Here is a 14,642-nt window from a genome sequence, read left to right as displayed (position 1 = left end):
TGGAGTCATTTTCTATAACAAAGAAAAGGATCCTGAAGGCAAAACCAACAGACAGAAGAGGCAATTCCCAGATTAAACAAATGGACCTTTCTTTATCTCTCAATTGAGTTAAATTATCACCATCATTATCATCAATGCCAAAATGTACAATACGTAAGGTTTTTGTAGGTAAAAGAGAGTAGGACAAAAATGTTGAAAGAGTGGATTTAGTTCACCCAAGGTGAACTTCCTTTGGGTGAAAATAAAGGGCATTAGACAGACTACCTCATTAGTGCTGACCAGGAAATTCCAGAGTAGTCTAAAATTTCCCTCCTGAGAAAGGTTGAAACTGCACTTAACTTAGGCTGTAAGTCTCAGTAAGGCTTAGCACAAAGGACTCCGTTTGGGGCCTATTGTTTCTTTTTAACACTAGCAACCTCTGAAGGTGTGTCATTTTTTTCTATTGTTCAGATCTGGATTCATGGAGAGACTAAATAACTTGTCCAAGATCACTCTAGCTTTTCAGGTTTTAAGTGGGCTTTCAGTGAGTCTAATAAGAATCATTTAAGAAAAATGCAAAAAGAGTCTTGGATGTCAGCACTGAAAGTCCCTATTTAGAACTCTATAGTGAGTTTCTAGCGAATAAAATCTGGGTATTAGTTCTCTAGGAATATTAAATAGCTGATATCTAGTTGAGATCCACACAGTCAAAGGCTTTGGCATAGTCAGTAAAGCAGAAATAGATGTTTTCTGGAACTCTCTTGCTTTTTTGATGATCCGTCGGATGTTCGCAATTTGATCTCTGGTTCCTCTGCCTTTTCTAAAACCAGCTTGAACATCTGGAAGTTTACAGTTCACGTATTGCTGAAGCCTGGCTTGGAGAATTTTAAGCATTACTTTACTAGCGTGTGAGGGAATACTATTCTGTAACAGATACTGGGTTGTGAGGAAGTAAAAAACCAGCCCTGATAGCTGATCTAATCACTATCAGTTAGACCTGGTGCTCCTATACTGAATATTAACAACATCACAGAATTATCAACGTCAACAATGACCCTGGGCTCACACAGTTCCACAGAATGTTTGATCTCTGGTGTTGGCAAGCACAATAAACATAGCTTTGTTTATCTATAGATGTGTTCCTTGTACTTTTAGACTGATGAGCATCCAGTTACTTATCCACATCTATTTTTCATCTCACTTTCTTCTGGCTCCAGAGCTATGAATTTCTTTGATATATATTCTCTGTGTGGTTTTGATGTTGTAATGTATAATAAGAAATACATATTTGGTCTTTGTCTCCATCCCCAGTTCTAGCAGATAGCTTCTAAAATACTTGGGATTTCCTAAGTGATAACAGAAACAAATGTATCTTTTATAATAATGAGGAAACTTTTGGGAAGCCCCTACATCGCCTAAGGATGGAGGGGCCAGTTACCAGGGAGCCAGCCTTGTGATTGGGGTTGGGATTTTCAGCTCCAACTCAGCTTCCTGGGAGGGGAGACAGAATGGAGTTTGAATCAACTGGAGGAGGAAATGGCAACCCACTCCAGTGTTGTGGCCTGGAGAATCCCATGGACAGGGGAGCTTGACAGACTACAGTCCACAGGGTCACACAGAGTCAGACACGACTGAGCGATTAAAGAAACAGTGGTTTAATAATAATGCCTATGTAATAAAGCCTCCATAAAAACCCAGCCCAAAAGATGCGATTCAGAGAGCATCCAGGTTGGTGAACACGTGGAGATGAGGGAAATGTGGTACACCTGGCCAGGGCGTGGAGGCTCCTCACCACTTCCAGGATACCTTGCTCTATGTATCTCTTCCACTTGGCTGTTCTGAGTTACACCTTTTCATAACAAATCAGTGTTCTAGTAAGTAAAGTGTTTCTCTGAGTTCTGTGAGCTGCTCTAGCAAATTAGTCGAACCCAAGAAGGAGATTGTGGGAACTGTATAATCAGTTGGTCAGAAGTACAGGAAACAACCTGGATTTGTGACTGGCATCTGCAGTTGGTGGGCCAGGGTGCAGTCCTAGAAGACCAAACCCTTAATCTATGGAACCTAATATTATTTCCAGGTACATAGTTTCAAAATTGAGTTGAATTTTAGGACAGCCAGCTGATGTCAAAGTATTTCTTGTTGAATGTGTAGAGAATATTCCCCCAATACATGCATTGAAAATCGATCTCAGAACACCAAAAAGAGTGGTCATGACATAAGAAAAACAATATATTCTCTTTCAATATATATATATCCTCAATATATTCTGAAGATAGAGGATCTTTATTAATTTATGGCAGGGGTTAGCAAATATGTTTCTGTAAAATACGTGAGAGTAAATAGTTGGGGGTATGTAGGGCTATATGGGCTTCCCCAGTGGCTCAGAGGTTAAAGCATCTGCCTGGAATGCAGGAGACCCGGGTTCGATCCCTGGGTCGGGAAGATCCCCTGGAGAAGGAAATGGCAACCCACTCCAGTACTCTTGCCTGGAGAATCCCATGGAGGGAGGAGCCTGGTAGGTTACAGTCCATGGGGTCGCAAAGAGTTGGACACGACTGAGCGACTTCACTCACTCACTCACTCAGGGCTCTATGGTCTCTGTTGTAGCTTCTCAGTTCTGCCCTTGTAGTGTGAAAGCAGTAACAGAAAGTGAAATTGTTAGCCTCCCAGCTACGTCTGACCCTTTGCGACCCCATGGACCATAACCCACCAGGCTCCTCTGTCCATGGGACTCTCCAGATAAGAATACTGGAGTGGGTTGCCATGCCCTCCTCCAAGGGAAGATCCCAGGGATTAAACCCAGATCTCCTGCATTGCAGGCAGATTTTTTACTGTCTGAGCCACCAGGGAAGCCGAAAAGCAGTAACAGACAACATGGAAATAGGAAGCCAGCAAGATTTGGCCAACAGGCCTTATTTTGCAATCTGTGGTTTAGGCCAACAATGGAAATTCTATTCACACTTTAACTGCTGGCATAGAAGGGGGCTTGTGGCCCATTTAAAGCAAGAATATGTAAAAGCACTTTGGCTGTGGGGAGACTCTGAGAAACACTCTTTTTAAAAGACTCATCAAAGAAATAACCCCTGCTGGATGTTCGTGAGTGAGGTTGCGGTGCCTGGAATTCTCAACTCATCTCAGGAACACAGGAGAGCTAGCCCTGGAGCTGGAAGGAAGAAAGACTCTGGTCCACTGACTTGCTTAATTAACTAATTCTGGAGGTTTTCTACTGAGATTTCTTTGAATCCTTTTATTTGTTTTAACAGTTTTGAATTGCTTAGCTGATACTATCTCTGTCTTGCTGATGTGGGAAATGAGGATTAGGCACTTATTCCAGGTGAGACCTGGGATGGCATTATACTCATTTCCTCTTTTAGCTCATTGTCCTTACCTTCACGCAGAAGATATCAATTAGATCTCTATCTTTCTCTTTTCTGCTTTCCTCCCTTCTTCCCTTTCTTTCTCCCTCCCTTTCTCCCTTCTTTCTTTTCTTCTTTCCTTCCCTCCCTTCACGAAAATATTGCACAGTTGTGAAAAGCAGAGCTCTGGGGTCTGACTGACTTGTGGCCCCAGCAATGACTAGCTCTGTGAACTTAAGCAAGTGAATTAGCTGTACTGAGACCGTGGACGATAGGATAATACAATCTACCTCATGTGATTATGGAAATTAAATCTAAAATAAAACAAATGAATAAATATAACAAAACAGAAACAGACTTACAGATATAAAGAACAAACTATAGTGATTATTGGTGGGGAAATGAAAGAGGGGAAAGGCAAAATAGGAGTAGGGGGCTAAGAGACACAAACTACAATGTATAAAATAAATAAGCTCCAAGGATATACGCTACAGCACAGGGAATGTAACCAGTATTTTATAACTACTTTAAATGGAGTATAACCTATAAAAAATACAGAACCACTATGTTGTACAGTGGAATCTAATATAATATTATAAATCAACTATACTTCAATTTTAAAATAATAATAAAAAAGCTTCACTTCTATGACTTACTGATTTGCTGCCCTGCCTCTTACAGCTCTCAGCCGGTTATGGTATTCTCCATCTTGTACCAAAACTCATTCCTTAAAATGTTGCCCTGATTATTAAATTCTTTTCAGTCTTCAAGACACTGTGAATCTTTGTTTTGACATAAAAAGTTAACATTTGTCTTCAAAGTGCTTCACTAGTTTGCTAACACCATTTTACTTCTTTTTAAAATACATCTCCAGGTGACCCCTCTCCCAACAAAACAGCTGCCACCTAAAATCTTGAGGTCCCAAACATACTTTTAGTATCTAAAAGTGGACTATGTCCAGCTACACACTTGCTATATCCCCAGTTTTCTCATCTATACAATGCTTACGTCACACCATTTAGAGGAGAAAAAAGAGAGGTGAGTTTTATGAGAGCACATGATAAGACTCCAATGGTATAGCAGATGATTCACTTTATTTTTGAATAGTGGTGATATGATAAAGAGCCAAATGTATTCCAAAGAGTTTTCTAAGTTCTACACACTGATGTTTTTAATATTTTAATTTTTTGTCTATAGTCTCATTTGGTGGAGAAGGACGTGGCACCCCACTCCAGTACTCTTGCCTGGAAAATCCCGTGGACGGAGGAGCCTGGTGGGCTGCAGTCCATGGGGTCGCTAAGAGTCGGACACGACTAAGCACCTTCACTTTCAATTTTCACTTTCATGCATTGGAGAAGGAAATGGCAACCCACTCCAGTGTTCTTGCCTGGAGAATCCCAGAGACGGGGGAGCCTGGTGGGCTGCCATCTATGGGGTCGCACAGAGTCGGACATGACTGAAGCAAAAGCAGCAGCAGTCTCATTTGGTGAACACATACTAAATACCTGAATATAGATTATCACTGTGGAGTACAAAGATAAAAAACCAGACATAGCCCTTGCCTTTTAGAAAAGTGTGGTGTTTGCTCCTTGGATAGTAATGCTGTACATTACATAATTGTACAAATTTTCTAACAGAAAATATATTCAGATAAATTTATGAAGCAGGGAAAAAGCAGCATTCACAGGGTTAGCAGGGTTAAAATCAAAGACACTGAAATCAACAGACATCAGATTCAGTCCCAGTTTCCACTTAACTACGATGCCACCTGGGACTTGTTGCTTAACCTTGCCAAACCTCAATATCCACATTTACAATGTAAGAATTTTAATACTGTCTATCTGGAGGGACTGTTGTCAGAATCAACCATATAAGACATGTAAAGCCTTTAAATGAGTACTGTCTTATAAACGTTCAATACCTGGTAAAAACTATTGTCCTCACTAAAGCGTCAAGATCTATGTTACTATTTGAAATGAGGCTTTGCCTACATCCAAGATGACAATTTTCAGAGCCCATCATTATTTTTTTTCAACCTTCAAATAACTTAGGTGTAACTGCTAATAAGAGGGAGAGAAATTCACCTGCATCTATTGTCATTCACTTGCAGAATTATCCAAATTAAAAATACCATCAGATTTAAATAGTTGAGAAACATTCATACCTGTTCCCACAAATACAAATTGGAAAGAGCCAATTAAGATTACTTTCTCCTATGCCCTAGCAAGCATTCTACTCAAGAGGATTTTGCATTTCTCAGGGGATCAGGAAAAGAGAAAGAAAGTGGGGGAGGAAAAAATCCTTTCTGCTCTCAGGCAGAAATTCAAAGAGGAAAAAAAAAAACAAAAAAACTCTTCTTATGTTGATCTCCTTCTCTGGATTTTCTTGATTTTATAAAATGGACTTAAAGGTCCCCTCTAGTTCTCTAGTTTGATTTTTCATTTTCCAAGCCAGGGTAAATTGCATAAGCAAGGTCTGATACAAACTTCAAGCTATGCATACAGGAGACTTAAAATAAAAACTGCAAATAATAGGCCTTCTCAGCGTCATTACTTGCCACTGCTTTCCTTATCCCATCCCTGTGCACCCTTCTGCCTGCAATCCACACAACTCCACACTTGTACTGCTTTTCCCTCTAGCCTGAAATGCCTTTCCCTCCTTACCCCTTCAGCTGTTTTGGTCCAAATCAAGTTTCACATCCCCTGCTAAGCTGTTCCTATAGCTACCTCTCCCCCAAGGCAGAATCAATCACTCCTGGTGCTTTGATTCTTCTGTGGCTTATTCATGCTGTTTCAACAATTTTCACATTGTTTTCTAATTAGTTGCTTGCATTTCTATTCCTTTGCTCTTCCAAACCCTCAATGTTTTGGGTTATTTTTTCCCCCCCTCGGTCAAAATAACTGTTGTCTCACACTGGCCTGGGGACCTCTATGAGGTTATAATTATTTGGTCCCAGTTCTCTTTGAGAAAAAGACCATTTATACAGCAATGGTTATCAACCAGGGCAATTTTGCCCCACCCCCCGACCCCCCGAACCCCCACCTCCCCAGCCCCCCACCCCCACCCCGGCCCCCACCTCTGGGAACATTTGATAGTATATACAGACATTTTTAATTGTCACACTGGGGTGGTGCTACTGACATCTAGTGGGTAGGGGTGGGGAATGTTCCTAAGTACCCTAGAATGTACCGTACAGCCCTAACAACAAAGAATTAAATAGAGGAAAACAATAGAATGGGAAAGCCTAGAGATCTCTTCAAGAAAACTGGAGATATCAGAGGAACCTTTCATGCAAGGCTGGACACAATAAAGGACAGAAACAGTAAGGACTTAACAGAAGCAGAAGAGATTAAGAAGAGGTGGCAAGAATACATGAAAGAACTATGCAGAAAAAGATCTTAAGGACCCAGATAAACATGATGGTGTGGTCACTCACCTAGAGCCAGATATCCTAGAGTGTGTAGTAAAGTAAGCCTTAGGAAGCATTACTATGAACAAAACTAGTGGAGGTGATGGAATTCCAGCTGAGCTATTTCAAATCCTTAAAATGATGCTGTTAAAGTGCTGCACTCAATATGTCAGCAATTTGGAAAACTCAGCAGTGGCCACAGGACCAGAAAAGGTCAATTTTCATCCCAATCCCAAAGAAGGGCAATGCCAAAAATGTTCAAAGTACTATAGAGTTGTGCTCATTTCTCATGCTAGCAAGTTTATGCTCCAAATCCTTCAAGCTAGGCTCCAGCAGTTCGTGAACTAAGAACTTCCAGATGTACAAGCTGAGTTTTGAAGAGACAGAAGAGCTAGAAATCACATTGCTAACATTTGTTGGATCATGGAGAAAACAAAGGAGTTGCAGAAAAACATCTATTTCTGCTTCATTGACTACACTAAAGCCTTTGACTGTGTGGATCACAACAAACTGTAGAAAATTCTTAAAATGATGGGAATATGAGACCACCTTACCTGTCTCCTGAGAAACCTATATGTGAGTCAGGAAGCAACAGTTAGAACCAGATAATAGAACAATGGACTGGTTCAAAATTGGGAAAGGAGTATGTCAAGGTTGCATATTGTCACCCTGCTTATTTAACTTATATGCAGAGTACATCATGCAAAATATCCAGCTGGATGAATCACAAGCTAGAATCAAGATTGCCAAGAGAAATATCAACAATCTCAGATATGCAGATGATACCACTCTAATGGCAGAAAGTAAAGAGGAACTAAAGAGCCTCTTGATGAGAGTGAAAGAGGAGAGTTAAAAGCTGACTTGAAATTTGACATTCAAAAAATTAAAATCATGGCATCTGGCCCCATCTCTTCATGAAAAATAGAAGGGGAAAATGTGGAAGCAGTAACAGATTTTATTTTCCTGGGCTGTGACTGCAACCATGAAATTAAAAGATGCTCCTTGAAAGGAAAGTTATGACAAACCTAGACAGCATATTAAAAAGGAGAGATCACTTTGCCAACAAAGGTCTGTCTCATCAAAGTTATGGTTTTTCCAGTAGTCATATATGGATGTGAGAGTTGGACTACAAAGAAGGTTGAGTGGTGAAGAATTGACGCTTTTGAACTGTGGTGTTGGAGGAAACTCTTGAGAGTCCCTTGGACTGAAAGGAGATCAAACCATTCAATCCTAAAGGAAATCAGTCCTGAATATTCATTGGATGGCGTGATGCTGAAGCTGAAACTCCAATATTTTGGTCACCTGATGTGAAGAGCTGACTCATTGGAAAAGATCTTGATGCCGGAAAGATTGCAGGCTGGAGGAGAAGGGGACAACAGAGGACAAGATGGTTGGATGGCATCACCAACTCAATGAACATGAGTTTGAGCGGGCTCCAGGAGATGGTGAAGGACAGGGAAGCCTGGCGTGCTGCAGTCCATGGGGTTGCAGAGACTGGCCAACAACAAGTTCCTCATTATACTAGCCACATTAGTCACTACTGCAATGGACAGAAAAAAATGCAGAACATTTCCATCTCACAGAGTGTCCTATTCAATAGTGCTGCTTATATATTTTCATAGCACTATTTATCTTTCTCAGCATTTATCACAGGAGTCAATTTATGTTTATTTCTGCTATTTTTGAAGATAATAAAATGTTCTCCCCAACTAGACTTCATGTTCCATAATGGCAAGAACTGCAATGTTTTTCCTTTGTTACTCTTGGAAGATAATGGATCCTTAATATTTACTCATTGAACGAAAGATGAATGAATAGTTAAGAGTCAAACTTTATTGAAATACAATTCATATACTAAACAGGTCACCTATTTTGTATGTGAATTGCAAATGTGCAATTCAATGGCTTTTAGTATAGCCACAGAGTTGTATGATCATCATACAATCTAACCTTAAAACAATTTTGTCCCCCTTAAAGGAAACCCTGAACCCAGTCATCCCTGACTCCTCCCATCCTCACCCTGCCCGAAGCAACTACCAATCTACTTTCCATATCTTTAAATTTTTCTAATCTTACCACTACATATAATAATATATGTAGTCTTTTGTGACTAAGTTCTTTTATTTAGCACAATATTTTTAAGAATTATCCATGTTGTGGCATGTGTCAGAGCCTCATCCTTTTTTATTACTGAATAATATTTCTTGTATAGATATACCATATTTTATTTTTTTATTTATCAGTTGGTGGACATATGAGTTGTTCTGCTTCGAAGCTATTGTGAATAATACTGCTATAAACATCCTGGTACATGTTTTTGTTTACACATATCTTCTCATTTATTCTAGGAGTAGAATTTCTGTATCATATGATAACTTTATGCTTAACATTTTAAGAAAATAGCAAACTGTTTCCCTGGAGATGTACCACTTTACATTCTCATCTGCAATATTTTTGGGTTCCAATTTCTTCACACCCTTGCTAACACTTGCTATTATATGTCACGTTGATTACAGCAGTCTTAGTGGCAGTTGAGTGGTGACTCACTGTGGTTGTGATTTCTATTCCCCTAAGGACTGATGAACTGTGGGAAATTCTGAAAGAGATGGGAATACCAGCCACCTGACCTGCCTCTTGAGAAACCTGTATGCAGGTCAGGAAGCAACAGTTAGAACTGGACATGGAACAACAGACTGGTTCCAAATACGAAAAGGAGTACGTCAAGGCTGTATATTGTCACCCTGCTTATTTAACTTCTATGCAGAGTACATCTGAGAAATGCTGGGCTGGAAGAAGCACAAGCTGGAATCAAGATTGCCGGGAGAAATATCAATAACCTCAGATATGCAGATGACACCACCCTTATGGCAGAAAGTGAAGAGGAACTCAAAAGCCTCTTGATGAAAGTGAAAGAGGAGAGTGAAAAAGTTGGCTTAAAACTCAACATTCAGAAAACGAAGATCATGGCACCTGGTCCCATCACTTCATGGGAAATAGATGGGGAAACAGTGGAAACAGTGTCAGACTTTGTTTTTTGGGTCTCCAAAATCACTGCAGATGGTGACTGCAGCCATGAAATTAAAAGACGCTTACTCCTTGGAAGGAAAGTTATGACCAACCTAGATAGCATATTCAAAAGCAGAGACATTACTTTGCCAACAAAGGTCTGTCTAGTCAAGGCTATGGTTTTTCCTGTGGTCATGTATGGATGTGAGAGTTGGACTGTGAAGAAAGCTGAGTGCTGAAGAATTGATGCTTTTTAAATGTGGTGTTGGAGAAGACTCTTGAGAGTCCCTTGGACTGCAAGGAGATCCAACCAGTCCATTCTAAAGGAGATCAGTCCTGGGTGTTCTTTGGAAGGAATGATGCTGAAGGTGAAACTCCGGTACTTTGGCCACCTCATGGGAAGAGTTGACTCATTGGAAAAGACTCTGATGCTGGGAGGGATTGGGGGCAGGAGGAAAAGGGGATGACAAAGGATGAGATGGCTGGATGGCGTCACCAACTCGATGGACGTGAGTTTGAGTGAACTCCGGGAGTTGGTGATGGACAGGGAGGCTTGGCGAGCTGCGATTCGTGGGGTTGCAAAGAGTCAGACACGACTGAGTGACTGAACTGAACTGAACTGAACTGAATTTTTATTAGCCATTTGTATATTTACTTTGGAGAAATGTCTATTCAAATTATTTGCCTGTATTTTATTTGTGTTGTCTTTTTGTTGAGTTCTTTATATATTCATGATACAAGTCTGTTGTCAGATATATGATTTGCAATATTTTTCTCATTCTCTGGGTGTTTTTTTTTTTTTTTTTTCACATTCTTGATGGTGTACTTTGATACTCAAAAATTTTAACTTTATGCAGTCCAATTTATCTACTTTTTCTTTCATTGGCTGTGCTTTCGGTATTGTATCTAAAAAGTCATTGCCTAACCCAAGATCATGAAGGTTTACTTCAGTTGTTTTCTAAGAGTTTATAGTTTTAACTCTTACATATAGTTTCATGGTCTATTTTGAGTTGATTTTTGTACATTATGTGAAATAAGAGTCCACCTTGATTCTTTTGGGTATAATTATCCAGTTGTCAGCATCATTTGTTAGTCAGACCATTTTCCCCACATGAATTATCTTGGCACTCTCGTCAAAAACTAATTGACCATTAATTGAAGAGTTTGTCATTTGACTCTCAATTTTATTACCTGGATCTGTTTATCTTTCTGTATGCCAGTATCAAATTATCTTGATTACTGTAGCTTTTTAGTAATTTTTGAGATGGGAAGTGTGAGTTCTCCCACTTTGTTCTTTTTTAAGATTGTTTTGGCTATGGTGGGTCTCTTGCATTTCCATATAAATGTTATTAATTTTTGCAAAAAAAAAGTCAGCTGCAATGATGGTATGGATTGTATGAATTTGTAGGTTAATTTGAAGAGTATTGCCATCTTAAAAATATTAAGTATTCTGGCCTATGGATAAGGGATAACTTTTCATTGTCTAAATCTTTTTTTTTTCAGTTATGTCAGAATTTTCTGTATAAAACTTTATGTTTCCTTAATAAATTTTAGTCCTAAATATTTTATTGTTTTTGTTAATTATAACCCTAATCATTTTATTCTTTTTGATGCTATGGGATTGTTTCCTAATTTTATCTTTATCAAAGATGTATAAAAAACATCTCCTTTTCGGTAGTGAATACAGCACAATATGTTTGTGGCTAGGACTTCTCTATCTGGGTTACAGTTTTACATTTTGATATGTTTATGAAGCCATTAAAATTCTCTGGACATAATTATTTCTTTAATCAGTCAAATGGGGACTACTATTCCTGCTTCGCTTAAGCCTGAGCATTTTTGGTGAAGGCAGAATTTGAAAATATACCTGAAAGGGCTTTTGTGTAAAAACTGGATGTCACTAGAAGTAGACCAGGAATTATAGGGAAGATGGGTAGACGACACCTTCAGTGTAACTTCACCCAGATTCTAGCGCTCTGCATGGCCCACATACCCCTACCTTATCAAGGCCCACATCAGCAGATCAGGGCTTCCGGCATTTGTATTAACTTGAATCTGAAATCCATTTTATAGTTTTGCACACTGAGCAAATGTATAGCAATTTTTTTCAACTAGACCATATTTTTTAAGTTCATAACATCTCTAGTTCACAGGATTGATGCTTTATTTGAAACCAGGGGTTCAGCAGCATGAGCAAAGATGAACAGGGACAAAAGATATATTTGGACTCATTGCTTGAACTTTTTTTTTTTTTTCATTCCAAAGCTCTCTCCTGCAGTGGGAACTAAGTTTAACACACCATCCCTAACACTAGAAGCAATTTGCCTTCTTCTGGAAAAAAGAAATCTCCCCTCATGCCTGGGATTTGGACTTTCTCAGACCTATGCTTAGTTGAGTTTCAGTTTTATTAACAGTAATAGCTTTGAGAGAGTGACAGAATTTACTTCACAGTATTATTCTGAGGCTTATTTTAGATGAATATATAGAAAACTACTTACATATATTTGGTACTCACTATGAATTATCTCTGGAGAAGGCAATGGCATCCCACTCCAGTACTCTTGCCTGGAAAATCCCATGGACGGAGGAGCCTGGTGGGCTGCAGTCCATGGGGTCGCTAAGAGTCGAACATGACTGAGTGACTTCACTTTAACTTTTCACTTTCATGCATTGGAGAAGGAAATGGCAACCCACTCCAGTGTTCTTGCCTAGAGAATCCCAGGGATGGGGGAGCCTGGTGGGCTGCCATCTATGGGGTCGCACAGAGTCAGACACTACTGAAGCGACTTAGCAGCAGCAGCAGCAGCAGCATGAATTATCTCAATTACCTAACTCATCTCTTACAAGAAAACCCATTTGTGAGGACTCTGTATAATGCCTTGTCAGTCCTTCATGCCTCAAGGATAAATAGAAACCATACTCATGTCAATTAGCCTTTCCTTTAATATCAAGAGTGTTATTGAGATCAAGGATGAAGATAAAATTTCACTGATAAATGGGAGCTGAGAAGGAGGACAAACTACTTGACCTAGAATAAGAGGTAGACACCTGGGGCAAGAGAAGACGAAGTGAAATTTTAAAAAATAAAAAAAAAAGAATCATGCCTAGGAACCAAGTCAAAGAACAGAGAATAGAGATGAGGAAAATTAGGATAGATTTAGTTCATACGTAATGACTTTTGTTTATAATCCTTTGCATCAGGATTTGCCTTCTGAGAACTCTTTAAAAGACTCTGCGTTATCTAGATCAACCAGAAAGGAGGGTGGGGGTGGGAAGCAAAGTATTTTAAGCCAAAACTTCATTCTATTACATTCTCTAAAGCAAAACCTATTCTGAGAAGCATAATTAAGTGTTTGCTAGGAATATTTTGGGAGCCTCTATGGGACAGGCAAGTTGTCAGACTTCTAAAGACAATGCACCGTTCTTAAATGGTGACCTTTGAGAAAATTGTCACTCCTTTTAGTCCTTTAGTGAAGATATTCCAAGCCTTAAGGTTTTGTGACGTTATTGGCAGCATCTACCTGAATTTTTAGACCATTAAATCTTAGTTGAAGAATGTCAATGTGAAATGAGATTTATGCCAGCTTGTCTAACAGACGTGACAAGCAATTCAAATAGTATCCCAATCTGAATACTCTCACATTCACCAAGGTGAAAATTATTAGGCTTGAGATGAGGATTACCAAGGCTAAGTCTTCCCCAGCTCCCATTCTTCCTTTCTGTGTTTTCCATGATTTAATAATCATTCTGCTGGGAAAGAACATTTGAAATTCTAGGTAATGGCATACATAATGCAAAAACAAGGGGAGAAACACCAAATGTGCCCTATCAGTCATTGTAATACTCTCACAGTGCTCTTTTTTTGTCCTGTTGTTCCCTTCAAAGAAACACTGGCAATTCCTTAGAAAATAAATTCATGAAACAGCTTCTGTGTGCAAGGTACTTTGTTCAGTGTTATTGGGAACATAAGGTAAAAGCAGGTATGATTCCTACCCTCAATATAGTGTAAATAACAGTTTAAGATAACAATGGAAAACATTTGTCAGGCAATATAGGAGTTATTACAAATGAAAGCACAACAATAAATACCATAAAAAGTCTAAGAACTGAGTGACTCTAACAATCCATGGTTGTTTGGGAGGGTTCTCTGAAAAGAAGGTGAACTTTTTCTTAGTAAACAAAGACAAGATTTATTTCCTTTGTGACTATTATGATTTTTTTATTTAACAGGCTTAGGCTAAAAAGAATTTATTATACAAATTATTGTTAATTGGGAGTTCTGTTTTTTTACTTTAGAAGGCTTGCCCCATTGTTAAGCTAGTGTGCAATCTTGAAAAAATCATCAAACCTCAAGTTTTTTATTTATAAAAAGACAACAATAATACCAACTTTTTAAGTTTGTTGTGAGACTACTTTAAATGAAATAATATCTGTAAAGCTTTTTGCACAGTGACTGACACAGTGTAAATGCTCAGCTGCCTCTAGGTTGACTATTGGCCTGGTTTTTCCACTTACGGTCTTAATCACCAAGTTTTTCTTAAAAGGATCAAAAAATGTGAATAATTTTAATCAACTATTCCTTTTATTGTTTTTTAACATTTTAAAAAATTGAAGTGTAGTTAATTTACAATATTGTATTAGCTTCAGATATACATCCAAGTGATTCATATATATATATATAGAGAGAGAGAGAGGATTATATATATATATACACACATTCTTTTCCAGATTCTTTTCCATTACAGGTTATTACAAGATACTGAGTATAGTTCCCTGTGTTATGCAGTAGGTCCTTGTTGTTTATCTATTTTACATATAGTAGTATCTGTTAATTCCAAACTCCTAATTTATCTCTTTGTTTTCTATGTCTGTGAGTCTATTTCTGTTTTGTA

At 38.7% G+C, this 14,642-nt stretch overlaps 1 non-coding gene across 1 annotated transcript; it reads left to right on the top strand.

The window, feature by feature from the left end:
• Nucleotides 1-2,349: 2,349 nt before the first annotated feature.
• On the top strand, nt 2,350-2,421 carry TRNAS-GGA. The gene has a single exon. It is a non-coding gene; the product is annotated as a tRNA-Ser (tRNA).
• Nucleotides 2,422-14,642: the final 12,221 nt, after the last annotated feature.

The sequence above is a fragment of the Bubalus bubalis genome, chromosome 15 (assembly GCF_019923935.1).
Source record: "Bubalus bubalis isolate 160015118507 breed Murrah chromosome 15, NDDB_SH_1, whole genome shotgun sequence".
Lineage (NCBI taxonomy): Eukaryota > Metazoa > Chordata > Mammalia > Artiodactyla > Bovidae > Bubalus > Bubalus bubalis.
Note: the sequence above shows the minus strand (reverse complement) of the source record. Positions and strands in the feature narration are given on the sequence as shown.